The sequence below is a fragment of the Labeo rohita genome, chromosome 7, assembly GCF_022985175.1.
Source record: "Labeo rohita strain BAU-BD-2019 chromosome 7, IGBB_LRoh.1.0, whole genome shotgun sequence".
Taxonomy (NCBI): Eukaryota; Metazoa; Chordata; class Actinopteri; order Cypriniformes; family Cyprinidae; genus Labeo; species Labeo rohita.
Genome location: NC_066875.1, coordinates 290,170 through 302,361, shown reverse-complemented (window position 1 = coordinate 302,361; position 12,192 = coordinate 290,170). Strand labels below are relative to the sequence as shown.

The following is a 12,192-nucleotide window of genomic DNA, read 5'->3' as shown; positions in this document are numbered from 1 at the left end:
CGAATCCACGCTGATCAGCGGCTCTGCGGGAGTTTCGAGAACATCAGTGTGTGTGAACACACGTCACCAAACCAAACACACACGGGTCACGCTCACCATCACAGACACTACACACAGAGATCTACAGTCACAGACCCATCAGAGCCTCAGCCGGATTCACCTTCATCCGTCTCTAATGTGATCACAACCAAACTAACCATCACTAACCCGTCCACCACAAGACTCCAACTCTGATTCATACACATCTACAGGTTTATCAGGGTGTGTGTGCGTGTGTTGGTCTTACTTTGAGGTTGCAGGAACGAAAATCAGTGGAACATTTTCCCTCCGGAGACCTGCACAGAAACACAGACATTAATGAGAAAAATACATACAATCAATCAATTAATGCATTATGCGAGTTTGTAAAACGTATGTGAGACAGTACATGTCTATCTATGTATCTCTCCAATTACCTGTGTTTATTTGATCAAAATACAGTAAAAATTATGAAATAATATTTTAATTTAGAACAGCTGTTTTGATGTGAATACGTTTTAAACTGTAATTTATTTCTGTGATGCGCAGCTGAATTTTCAGCATCATTACTCCAGTCTTCAGTGTCACATGATCCTTCAGAAATCATTCTAATATACTGATTTGCTGCTCAACAAACATTTATGATTATCAATAATGTAGAAAACAGTTGTGCTGCACAATATGTCTTGTGGAAATGGTCATACATGTATTTTTTCAAGATTCACAGATGAACAGAAAGTTCAAAAGAACAGCATTTATATTTAAAGTAGAAATGTACTGTAACATTATAAAGGTCTTTCCTGTCACTTCTGATTAATTTAGCGCATCTTTTGGTCAAGTTGATCTGTCGTCACGTGAACACGCTCATGTCTGAAAACAATGACGCGATCTTGATTTTTGGGTGAACTCCTTTAATCAGTGATATAACACTCAGATATACTGTATAATCGTTATGATACTTCATCTGTATCTTGTAGAAATACAAATGTGCATAACGACGACTCATTTGAATTTCATTTGGCAGCAGTCGTATTGAAAAGCGACTCTGACATTTTAGGATAATTGTGCCGTAACAATGTTATTTTTCATTAGAAATGTTGATTATATGCTTGGAGGAACACAAAATGTGACCGTCAAACCTCAAAACATGTAAATTTAGGATTAATGGAAGCACGTTTCTGTCTGGATAGAAATTACACTGTCAGATCTGTGTGTGTTTGTGATCCACATCAACAACATCATCATCATCATCAAGATTAAGGGTTTAAGGCAAATGAAAGTCTCTGTATCAAACATCTCGGGGTTCAGTTTCGGGATGATCGAGCTCTGACATTTCATTACAAATATCCAGAAACGCCAGGTGTTGTTATGATGTTCTACTGAACTGAGATGCCAATTTTGGCCGCATTATATTGATTAAATCTGTACATATTGTACGTATACATGTGCTGGAAAAAATACACACATAAACAAAAACACAATGCATGGAAATATTTCTGATGAAGCAGGGAACCTGTAACTTTGTTCACATACACCTTACAGAAGCATTTTAACAAAACAAGATTAAAAATAAATAAATAAATAAATAAAACAATTAATTAGTGTTGCCCTGAATAAGCTTTTTCTCATAACATATTTACATATAGTAAGACAAAATAACAACTTGCGAAGATTCCGAATACTAAAAATGAATAACAAATCCTCCAGGTCCTCATAAACAAACACAGTAAAGCAGCCAATTTCAAGCACATACCGCGTTAAAACAAACACATGAACATGCAATCTGAGCTCTGAAACCAGAGGAAACTCCTCACCCAAAACTCACGACAAGCGATTGGCTGCTGGACTGGGTTTTTGCATCTCATTTGCATTAAGTTCACCTCTGGGAATCCCACAATGCACTGCACTCAGCTTTTACAGACAATCACCTGAATATGTTGACTCAGCTCTGTGCCCGTGGACAAATTATTATTATTATAATCATTTACACAATATTCAAGGCAAAGCAACATATTAAGTAAAATACTTAAAAACATTAACTCTTCCAGCAACATAATTTCAGCACCCAAATGTCACTGTGCTAAACGTCAACCTGTATATTAGGCAAACATATAACTAAAATAAACAAATATAATATATTTAACTCATTTCACCCTTTGTTTGCTGGAGCTGAATCCCTCAAATAAAGTATGACCAATACATTTATTTATTCACATTTGAATACTTCAAATTCATCCACTGATTAAAACTGGCTCTATCTATCGTCTTTTTTTAGGTTGCAGTCGACCAATACTAACTTTTTTTACAAACACAGATCAATGCGTTTTTGCTCAGCCGAACAATGGACGAATATAAAGTAAAAATTAATGTTGTTTTAATTGTAATACCACATTAAAATACCTTCACTTTAGGAAAGAAAACTAGTCTCTATCTAGGCTAAAAAATAAATGTCATTACAGTATGTTATGATTTTACTCACACTTCAGCTGTTTAAATCCTTAATAGTTTCCGCAATCCTAATAGGAATCCGCATGATTTCTGAACCGCAACTGTCAAACTCCAAAACTGTCCGATCAGTTTTACACCCGCTGTGTGTTTAACGGATTTTAGCGCGTCGCTGCTGTTCGACAAACGGCGGCACCTCAGTTCAAATCTACCGCCATTGACGTTTGCGCGCGCTGGTGGTGGGCGGAGCCTCTGGCGCGCAGCGTAACCGAAGTAGTTTTTAATTTTTAAAGTTTTTTGTTTTTTTCGATAATACGATAACTAAATGGCAATGATCTTTTCATTCACATCGTCGGACAGAGGAGCCTGCAGGTGAATAATTTTGGGTAAAACATGTAAATAAAACTGTTTCAGTCGTACATGCTGCAAAGCGTTACCTGCTTTCAAGCTTTTCTGATCGCATGAATTATGAAATGCTTAAAAATAAATTAATAATAATAATATAATAATAATAGCAATAACACTAATAATAAGTTATTTGAGTTTGCTGTAGGATAAATCTGGTCTTTTGGATTTTTAAAATGAAAACTAAAATATGATAGCAAGCAAGCAAAATAATAACCCCTTTTGTGTATTTAAAATTTGTTAGTTTACACAAATTAGTTTGTTCCTGTAGATGCAAGGGGATTCACAGTTGCACTGCTTTCTGCATCGAATTAATGAAGTCATCTGAACTCCATATTTTGTTTGACATGCATACAAATGTGACTTTAGCATATAAACACTGATATATATTATGAACAATTATTTAAATTGCTTAGTAGGTATAACAATAGGTCTAATTAAAACTATATATATAGTTAATTTACAATAATAATAATAATACAATATTAATTACATAAAAGGCTGCTTAATTGTGTTAATAGAGCACACTGTTTGTTAACACACTTAAGTACACTTTAACACACAAGTCTACTAATAATGACAAATTAGAGGTTCTAGTGTCAAAAATAAAGTTACATTTAAACCATTCTTATCACTGATTTTAATGTGTGGACTAACAGATTTAAACTGTCGTATCATTTAAACTGTAGTGTGCTGTTTGATATATTGATTTAAAGTTAATATATTTCAAATGTAATAAAAAGTATGCAACAGAAAATATATTTAGATACATGACATGCATGTTTCAGTAGAAATCATTTTATTATTGTTTATAATGTTTAGTTTATCATACCGCAAAAACAACATAAATATGAAATTATATAAAGAGGCACTTAAGCGCTGTTCATAAAATGTCTCAAAAACAATTCAAAAGTTCAGCTATTGCATTTAATATAGATGTGAACTGTTAACTCCAAGTAGCATGCAGTTCAGCCTCTTAAAAAAACATTACACATAGTTTATATACTATATTATATTCTTTAATCCTAAGTGTATTACTCCATAACAAGTACTCTTTTTAAAGTGTGCTAAAGTGCCCTTGTTTTGGTTGGTGATGCCGGCGTGTCGTCTGATTCGAAGCTGTATTCGCTGCTGGATCTGTTCATTATTTATTTTTGTATTTTTTTTTTTGCCTGTGTCTGACAGAAGTTCATTTGCAAACAGGAGGCATTTGACTTTCTCTCTCATTTCAGCTTTAATTTGTGCCCCTTCACAGTGAAATTAACCCCTCTTCATTTCCCATCACTGTCAAGAGCGGGTCGCCACGGAAACGGTTACTGTGGCAACAAAGGGAGGCGGCGACCGCCGAGCCTTCTCCTCCTCCTCCTCCTCTGAGCTCTGGATGAGGGGCTCGTTACAAAAATGGGCTCAGCCATGTTGAATTAGCACTAATTAGGATAATTACGCTCAGTCTCTCTCTGCTGGGGAAAATGGCTTCCGCAGAAAGTGGATGAATAAATTAGACAGAAAGCCACGGCGTTTCACAATCACAAGGCATTGTGGGCGACGGCGGCGGCGGCTCCTGACCGAGCGGGCCGAGTCACGCGTTCACGATACGGCCGTTTTAACGCGTTCCGCTGCGACGGCCGACTCCTGCGACGCTTCCAGTAAACAAATGAAACGCTGTGATGTTCCAGAGGAGCTGGAGGAGCTCCAGAGATGCTCTCAGAGCTTTGGCAGACAAACACCTTTAGCTGCGAGCGGGATTCGGCCAAATGTTTCCTCTGCGTGTGCGCGCGCGTGCGTGTGTGTGTGTGTGTTCCACATCAAGTTTTACAGTCATTTTATGTTCTTAGTGTCATAATGCAGCACATATGATGTAGAAGATCGAACAGAAGACAGCAGTGGTGCACAACAGCTACAACTCTTTCTACTCCCTAAATATTTACTGGAAAGAAAATAGCGTAAACATGATGGCAAAAGACTATGAAAATGATTAGTTAAAAAAACTTGCTTACACAATACTATTGAAACATTATTGGAATCAGCTGATAAAGGCGTAAAATGTAAGCAGAGGCATTGGACGATTAAAAAAATGAAGCCGATAAGCCGATACCTTTTCAAAAACAATTTGTTATTTGTAGTTTTTCTGTTATTCAAAGTGTCCAAATATCATGTGGTGCGACTGTCCGCCCATAACCTTTTGTTTTGGAAATGTAAATTTAACTTTTTTCTGATTAATTTTCTGCATTATTTGCCATGATTTCCAAAAAGTGTTTTGTAATCCTGTATAAAACTGCAAAGCATTTGTATTTATATTTCCATCATAATATACAAACAAACTTTGTCCAATGATTTCCATTTTATGGAAATATATAGTAAATATATATAATAAATATATAATTGTAAATATCATTTGGCGCGATCATCAATAAACTACCATTTTGGGACTTTTATGTTGAAATCCATTCTAAGATAGGACTTCGCATCATATAGCAATTTGCCAATGACCCATGGAAGCATCAAACAGGTTTCTAACTCTCTTTTGAATTTGGGAAAAAAAAAAACTTTTTAACAGCCAGTATGTAGTTACATTTGGATATCATGTGGTATGACCTCAAAAAAAACAATAAATATTAAGTTAATTCTGCAGGTATTTATTTTTATTATAAATTTTATAGTGACCTTTCATGGGAAGCTAGCTTGTTTTGTTTAAGCGGCAAATTCTGTGCTTGTAAATTTTGACTGAATTTGAAATATCATGTGGTGCGATTGATGCCTTGCCAATAAGACACATGTGCTCAGGGAGTCCAGGATCACATATCGGATATTTACTATATACGGTGAAAAACTGTAATCCAAACTAACAGGGAATGTTCTGGCAAGGTTCTCTCAACATTATCCAGTAACGTTAATTCAGAGCTATCTGCTTTTTAATAATGTTCCCAAAACCACACAAAAAACACAAATACATTATTTATACACTGTTCAAATAATACTTTCTGAAACATTTAGCTGGATGTTCATTGAAGGTTTTTTTTTTTTTTTTACTGTTTACTGTTACTATTTGTTTCAGAACATTCAGAGCAATGTTATTCAGAGCAATGCTATTGCCCTTTAGCAATCCTGTAAAATGTAACTAAACAGGTGGAGGGTACAGTGGAACGCTAACAGGTTAAAACTATTATAATTTGTTATTAATTTAATTCATATATATATATATATATATATATATATATATATACATACATACATACACCCTTTGCCTGTTTAGTTAAATATATATATATTTAAAGTTTTAGTGTTTTTTTGTTTGTAAAAACGTCTACATAGTTTTTATTAATTTTTAATTTAGTTAAAAATGCTCATTTTACATAATTAGATGCAACAGGAAAACAAGACAAAATGTAGAATTATGTAAAAGAAGTTGATTCATGATGAGTTTAAACAAACTGATTTTTAGTGGCTCAAGCATAAAAGTGCAAGTTACTTCCAGCTGTTTATAGTATCATAGAAAATTTAGGTCAAGAGAATAAACTCAGTTTAGAAATTGAATTTATGACATATTCACTCATGTATTCAATTTTATTTATTCTATAAACATACAGTAGCTTTAATGCAGCATGAGCTGTAACACGCAGCGACAGTAACGGCAAACGCTGTGTGTGTCAGATTCACCTCTGCTGACCAGTGTCTTCACAATGACAGTAAAACTTAAGATTAGCTACATTATGAGACGAAGACAACGATCCCCATGAGGAAACCAGCATCATAAACAGACTAAACAGCCTCCTAATGAACACTTCAAAATGCAGTGTGTGAGAGAGAGTTTAGAGAATATCATTAGCTCAAGATAAAACAACCCAACATAATAACAAACAAACGTCTGTGTGTGTTTCTTCTGCCTCAGTGCTTCCAGAGATCTTCAGCCAGTGGGAAACAGAAACACACAGTTTCAGAGAAACACATTGACCAAACAGTCAGAGAAATCCAAACTGAGCGGCTGTAAATGCAGGAGATCCGGCCATCGCTCCTGTGCAAACCAGATATTAACAGTGATAATGATGTTTGAATAAGCAGATTGGATGAGCAGCAAAGGTAAACGTCTTTAAGAACACACACACACACACACACACACACACACGGGCGGTTTCAGGGCATCAGATGCAGGAAAAGCGAGGAATTAGGGAAGGATTTAATGTGCAGTAAAACACAGCTGAGAGCGAACAGCTTCAGTTTAATCAAGCCGTGCTAATTATCTACAAATTATTATTGAACAATAATGTGATTACACTAACAGAAACTCTGAAGGGTCCGGTTTCCATCAGACATTAGTCATTATGTTCATAATTTAGTTTTTTCTGTAAGTAGATGGTTAAAAGCCATCAGCACCAATACGTCATTATTTTATGTTTTGGTGAATTCGTGTGAGTTAACACCGTCTCAGTCCAATGTTTCTGTACGATATCCCACTTAAGGTTACGTCCAGGGGTAAATCTTACACCTACACTGAGCTTATACTTTGTTTTAAATTAAAATTTGATCATATAAATCAGTACACAGATAGTTCACCAAAACACACAAAAATGATAATGAATCATACAAAATTGACCATAAAAGCAGACCATAAAATAAAAGACAAACAGGGGGAATTCACTGCAACCAAAAGGTTAAAATTTACTGGTAGAAATATATTTACATAAATTACTAGCCACTCAGCATTTACACTGTCAATTTTGTTGTTGGAAAATTACGTTTTATATGACTAAAGTTACAGCATTTTTTTTTTTTTTTTTTTGCCTATTTAAAGGGTATTTTTCCCTAACTGTATTAAATGCATGCATCGACTTTCATTTGAAATGCAAGGATAATCTATTTTTATATATGAAAATAAACCGCCAGTACGTGGCAGCAAGTGACTGTCTTAATGAATGAGTCATTGATTCACACCTTCAAATGATTCGTTCAGACAGCTGATTCATTCAGGAATGAAGCAAGTGCCTGTCTTTATGAACAGACCACTGAATCATTGATTCAGATGATTAATTCAGAAATGCCAAATCATTCTGTAACAAAACAGCGCTGTGTGTTGCTCAGAGATGCATGACTGTTCTGCCGTGATCTTTCTTTTGAATTATTTTCAGTAACCAAATCAAGCAAAAACACTCACAATATTGTACTAAAATGTATATTAACTACTCTTTTGAACTCTTGTATTTACAACAAAAAAAACTGCACTCTCTTGGTCGTGTCATCTTGCTTAATGTTATAAATACAAAAACTATCAGATTAGTTGTCTGGTCGGGCAAGTAAAATTATCTTTATTTTTATGTATTTATTTATGTTATTATTATTATTATTATTTTTTAATTTTTTGGTATATATCTGAAAATATATTTTAAATATTTTAGAAGCATTAAAATATATTTTGCCCTACATATATTTCAATTCATACAAACACTTTCAAAAACCTTACCTGTAGTCCATAACATGTGAGCATCATAAACAACAACATCAAAACTGGAACTATATTTTCTTGCCTCTGTAATATATTGTTAAGTATAAATACTCACACTACTTATTTTCAATTTCAAAAATATATATATTTTTGGGGCTGGGGGTCTACCACCATGGCCTCATCGGATAGTAAAGTGCTCCACTGGTACTTTTTACCTATTGTTTTATAAATATTGCAAACGTGGACACACTCCCGCTTTCACATAGTAGGGAATTGCTCTGACTCGTTTGCATTACTACACCGCTGCGTTTGGGGCTTGGTTAAACGTGACTGAGAATACGAGCAGCGTGTGCAAAAGTAGTGCGACTGTCCAGCGAATTCACCTGAGGACTCTTCAGGAATGAGGGTTTCACACAATCTCACTTCTTCAGCTGCTTCGGCTCCGTCTGTACGCCGAGATACGCGTCCGTTCCTCTGAAGAGAGAGCTGGACGTTTACCCACAATTCCCCGAGTGACAGTGACGTATCGCCCCAAACACTCGCATCGATCCGAGTACGGTCCGTTCGGAGACTAATTCTTCACGTCCGAGCACCGACGTGAGGTGAAGCTCAGGTAAACACTTTTCCTTCAGCGGAAACCGTAAATGAAGAAGTGAAGCAGCGCCTTAAGAGCTCGAGACGAACGGACGGACGGACGGAGCGAAAGCGCTTCTATCAGCTCTTTCTCTCTGTCACTGAGTTCCAGTTCGCTCGGGCCAGAATGCCGTGCAACTCCTGACACCTGAAATCTGCCCATCGGTGGAGGCCATTTATCACTTTAATAAGAGGTGTCACGTTTGTGAAAGAAAGAGGCAGCCGGCCGCGAGGACTTTGGCCGCGTTTTCCCGCGACTCGGAGCCGCTATCTGCGCACAATGAGCCTCTAATGGGGTTTGTGTAAAAGCGTTTAGCTCTCAGCGCTGGAGGTGCCCGGAACCGTTTCACTTTGATGACAATAATTTAGGCTTCCAGACGCCTTTGATAAGAAACGGCAATATTACGCGTCGGACTTTGCTGAGTTGAATTTTCCATATCCTGTAATATGTATTCATGAGCTCAAGTTTAGAAGCGAGAGAAATATGAAATATGAATGCTTTTACACAGCCGCTTCTTTAATAGCGGTTCGGACGGCGCGAAGCACACGACGAGCGTTTGCTGAGGACGGACCGGCGCCAGCGGGTCTTTGTTTAACGGTGACATCTGTCCGTTTGCACAGCCACTATAAGTCTAAAAGTTTGAATGTGCTTTTAAAGTTACTCAACAATAGCGGCTGTTTCATCGTAATGGAGCTCTGCTAACGGGAACATGAGCAGGGCTTTCATTTGTAGTTTAGGAAGCTATATGATATTAAAGCATGATGAGTGTTTTGCAGCGTCTCTAAATGTCTGAATGATGTGTTTTACAAGAGACTTTGACTCCCAATCAACTGCATTCCAGTGAAGGTTCAGCAGAATCAGAGAACAGTGCATCATGGGAGAATTGGTCATTTCAGAGACGCTCATCACAAACGTTATGGATTCAGATTTCTGATGAGAATAAAAGCAGCCGAGTAGCATTGGGTGCATGATAAATCACAACAATGCATTGCAGAAATGCTTGTCTTGTTTTACAAAACAATATCTAAATATCATTCAAATCAGATTTACTTGTCAAATATCTATTCTGGTATATTAATTTAAACATTTTTATTTTAAAAGTTGTCTAAGATAACGAGTCGTTTCTGTAGCTCAAACAGTAGACCATGGCGCTCGCAACAGGTCATGGGTTTGATTCCCAGAGAATGCACTGATTGATTATACGTTGAGAAAGAAAAAAAAAAAAAGTAGGGTACAGTGGGGCTAAAGGCACTCCCTAAAAAAAATAAATAACTGATTGCAATTTCTGATTGCAGAAAAATATATATGCTTGTACTGAACATTTATGAAGCAACAGATTTTGTGTGAAAATTAATCATACAAGTCATTTATTTTGTTTAAAAATCTCATAAATGTTTAACACACACTGGGTAAAAGGCACACAGTATTCATATAAATACTTTAGCCAATATAATGTTTTGTTTTTTTGTACTAATTTCTGCTTATTTTGATAAATTAACATATGTTAATATAAAACATATTTTAAAATACAGAAACAAAATCATTTTAAAATGTAAAGATTCTGAAAGGATTGAAGGAGATCCTATAATAAATTAATATAGATTTAGTAGCAACAACAAATGATATTTTATTATATGATATGATTAATATCATGTTTTAATTATGATGGTAAAGTGCAACGTCATCTAGTGGTTTAGAGGAAAATAATATCAAAGCCGCCTTTAGCCCCATTGTACATCATCATTATCACTGGAAAAAGTATTTTTCAGCTAGTTCAACAATTCTTATTTTCATTGTATTTGACCTTAATGTGCTAAAATAACTCAAATACATTAATAAAACGTCAAAATTCCAATGAAAATGGAAACCATTAAAACAAAAACACATTCAAAGTATTAACAGAAACTATGTTAGTGTCTCAGCGGTAGTGAAACAGCACTACTGAGCAGACAAGTTTTCGTTTGTTTGTTTTTTTCATTGTACTAAATTCATATCAAGCCTTTATTGCTTTTATCCCATAGGCACTTTTCTTTTATAAACCTCACTTAGATTATGCTTTAAAAAAAAAAAATAAATAAAAAATGTTAGTGTAGTAAGAAAAATAAACTAAAGTGCTCGCATCCATCCATCCGAGCCGTTCTCTGTCAGGCCGCGGTGATGCTGGAGTCGATCCATCACACTCAATATAAGTCTCATTCCAATTATGCGGTTCTGATTCTCAGGTAAATATGTTTTGTAAGCGGTGTATTGAGCAGACGCAGTATACTGCAGTCATTTAACCCTCAGTATGAGCTGAACGAAGAGTCATGATTGCCTGTTCAGAAAGCCAAAACTGTGACGTGGCTTTGTGCGATTATGGAATCATAAAGATTGTGGTATAAATACACATTTATGTGTGTTTCACAGTAAAACGCATAATATTGTTTTATCAAGAAACATAGTTTTTGAAAGAGTTCTCAGTTCACAAAATGTATTTGTTATATGAATACTCTTTGCTGTGTTGGAACCCAGGGTTTGCGTTATAGGGTCAGCGCTGTCCATTTAGTCCAGTTTAGATCTGCTCTGTCCTTCAGTCTCTTTGTAAATCACACTGTGACACATTCATCAATTAATCAGCAGCTCAGACGGTTCAGATCAGACCGACATGATCGGGGATTCTGATTCTTCAGCCCAAGGTTCAAAAGCTTCACCTTCGGATGGAGATCTGAGCAGCAAACGCTTGCTTCTGAAAGGACGGAGTGAAAATAATTCCTCGTGATGCGAGCCTTTAGCGCTCAGGAACTGAAGCGAACATCAGCGCTGAGCATCTCTCGTCTGCGATGGCTCAGTGGACGATGCTGTTAGGGCCCGCAGGGGACTTTCACACCAGAGGAAACGTTCGAGGGCATTTCTGAAAGTTCGCATGCTATTGCTAAATCAAAAAAGACACATTACGCAATCAGATGATATGTCTTTCTTCAAGTAACAATGTGTTATTTATGAAAGTTAGCCACATGCATGTTAGCGGTGTGTTAAACATGTTATGAACATGCTAGCAACATGTCAAAATGTGTTAACAGTGTGCTAAAACATGCTAGCCATGTGTTAGAAAGATTTCGCAATATTTAGCAATAGTGTGTACTAGTGTAAAATAAGCTAGTGAAGTGTTAAAATGTGCTACCAGCATCTTAAAACATGTTAGCATTGCACCAACAACATGACAAAATGATAGCAGCAACAGTGTGCTATAACATGTTAGCATTGTGCAAGACCC

General features: G+C 36.1%; 1 protein-coding gene across 41 annotated transcripts in view; it reads right to left on the bottom strand.

Moving 5' to 3' along the window:
• Window positions 1–12,192, bottom strand: part of LOC127168251 (receptor-type tyrosine-protein phosphatase delta) — a 311,712-nt gene that overhangs the window by 181,255 nt on the left and 118,265 nt on the right. For all 41 annotated transcript variants that reach the window (XM_051114908.1, XM_051114921.1, XM_051114911.1 and 38 more), the window contains exon 6: window positions 287–335. The gene's annotated coding sequence lies outside the window, so the exon portion shown is untranslated. The remainder of the gene's footprint in view (window positions 1–286; window positions 336–12,192) is intronic.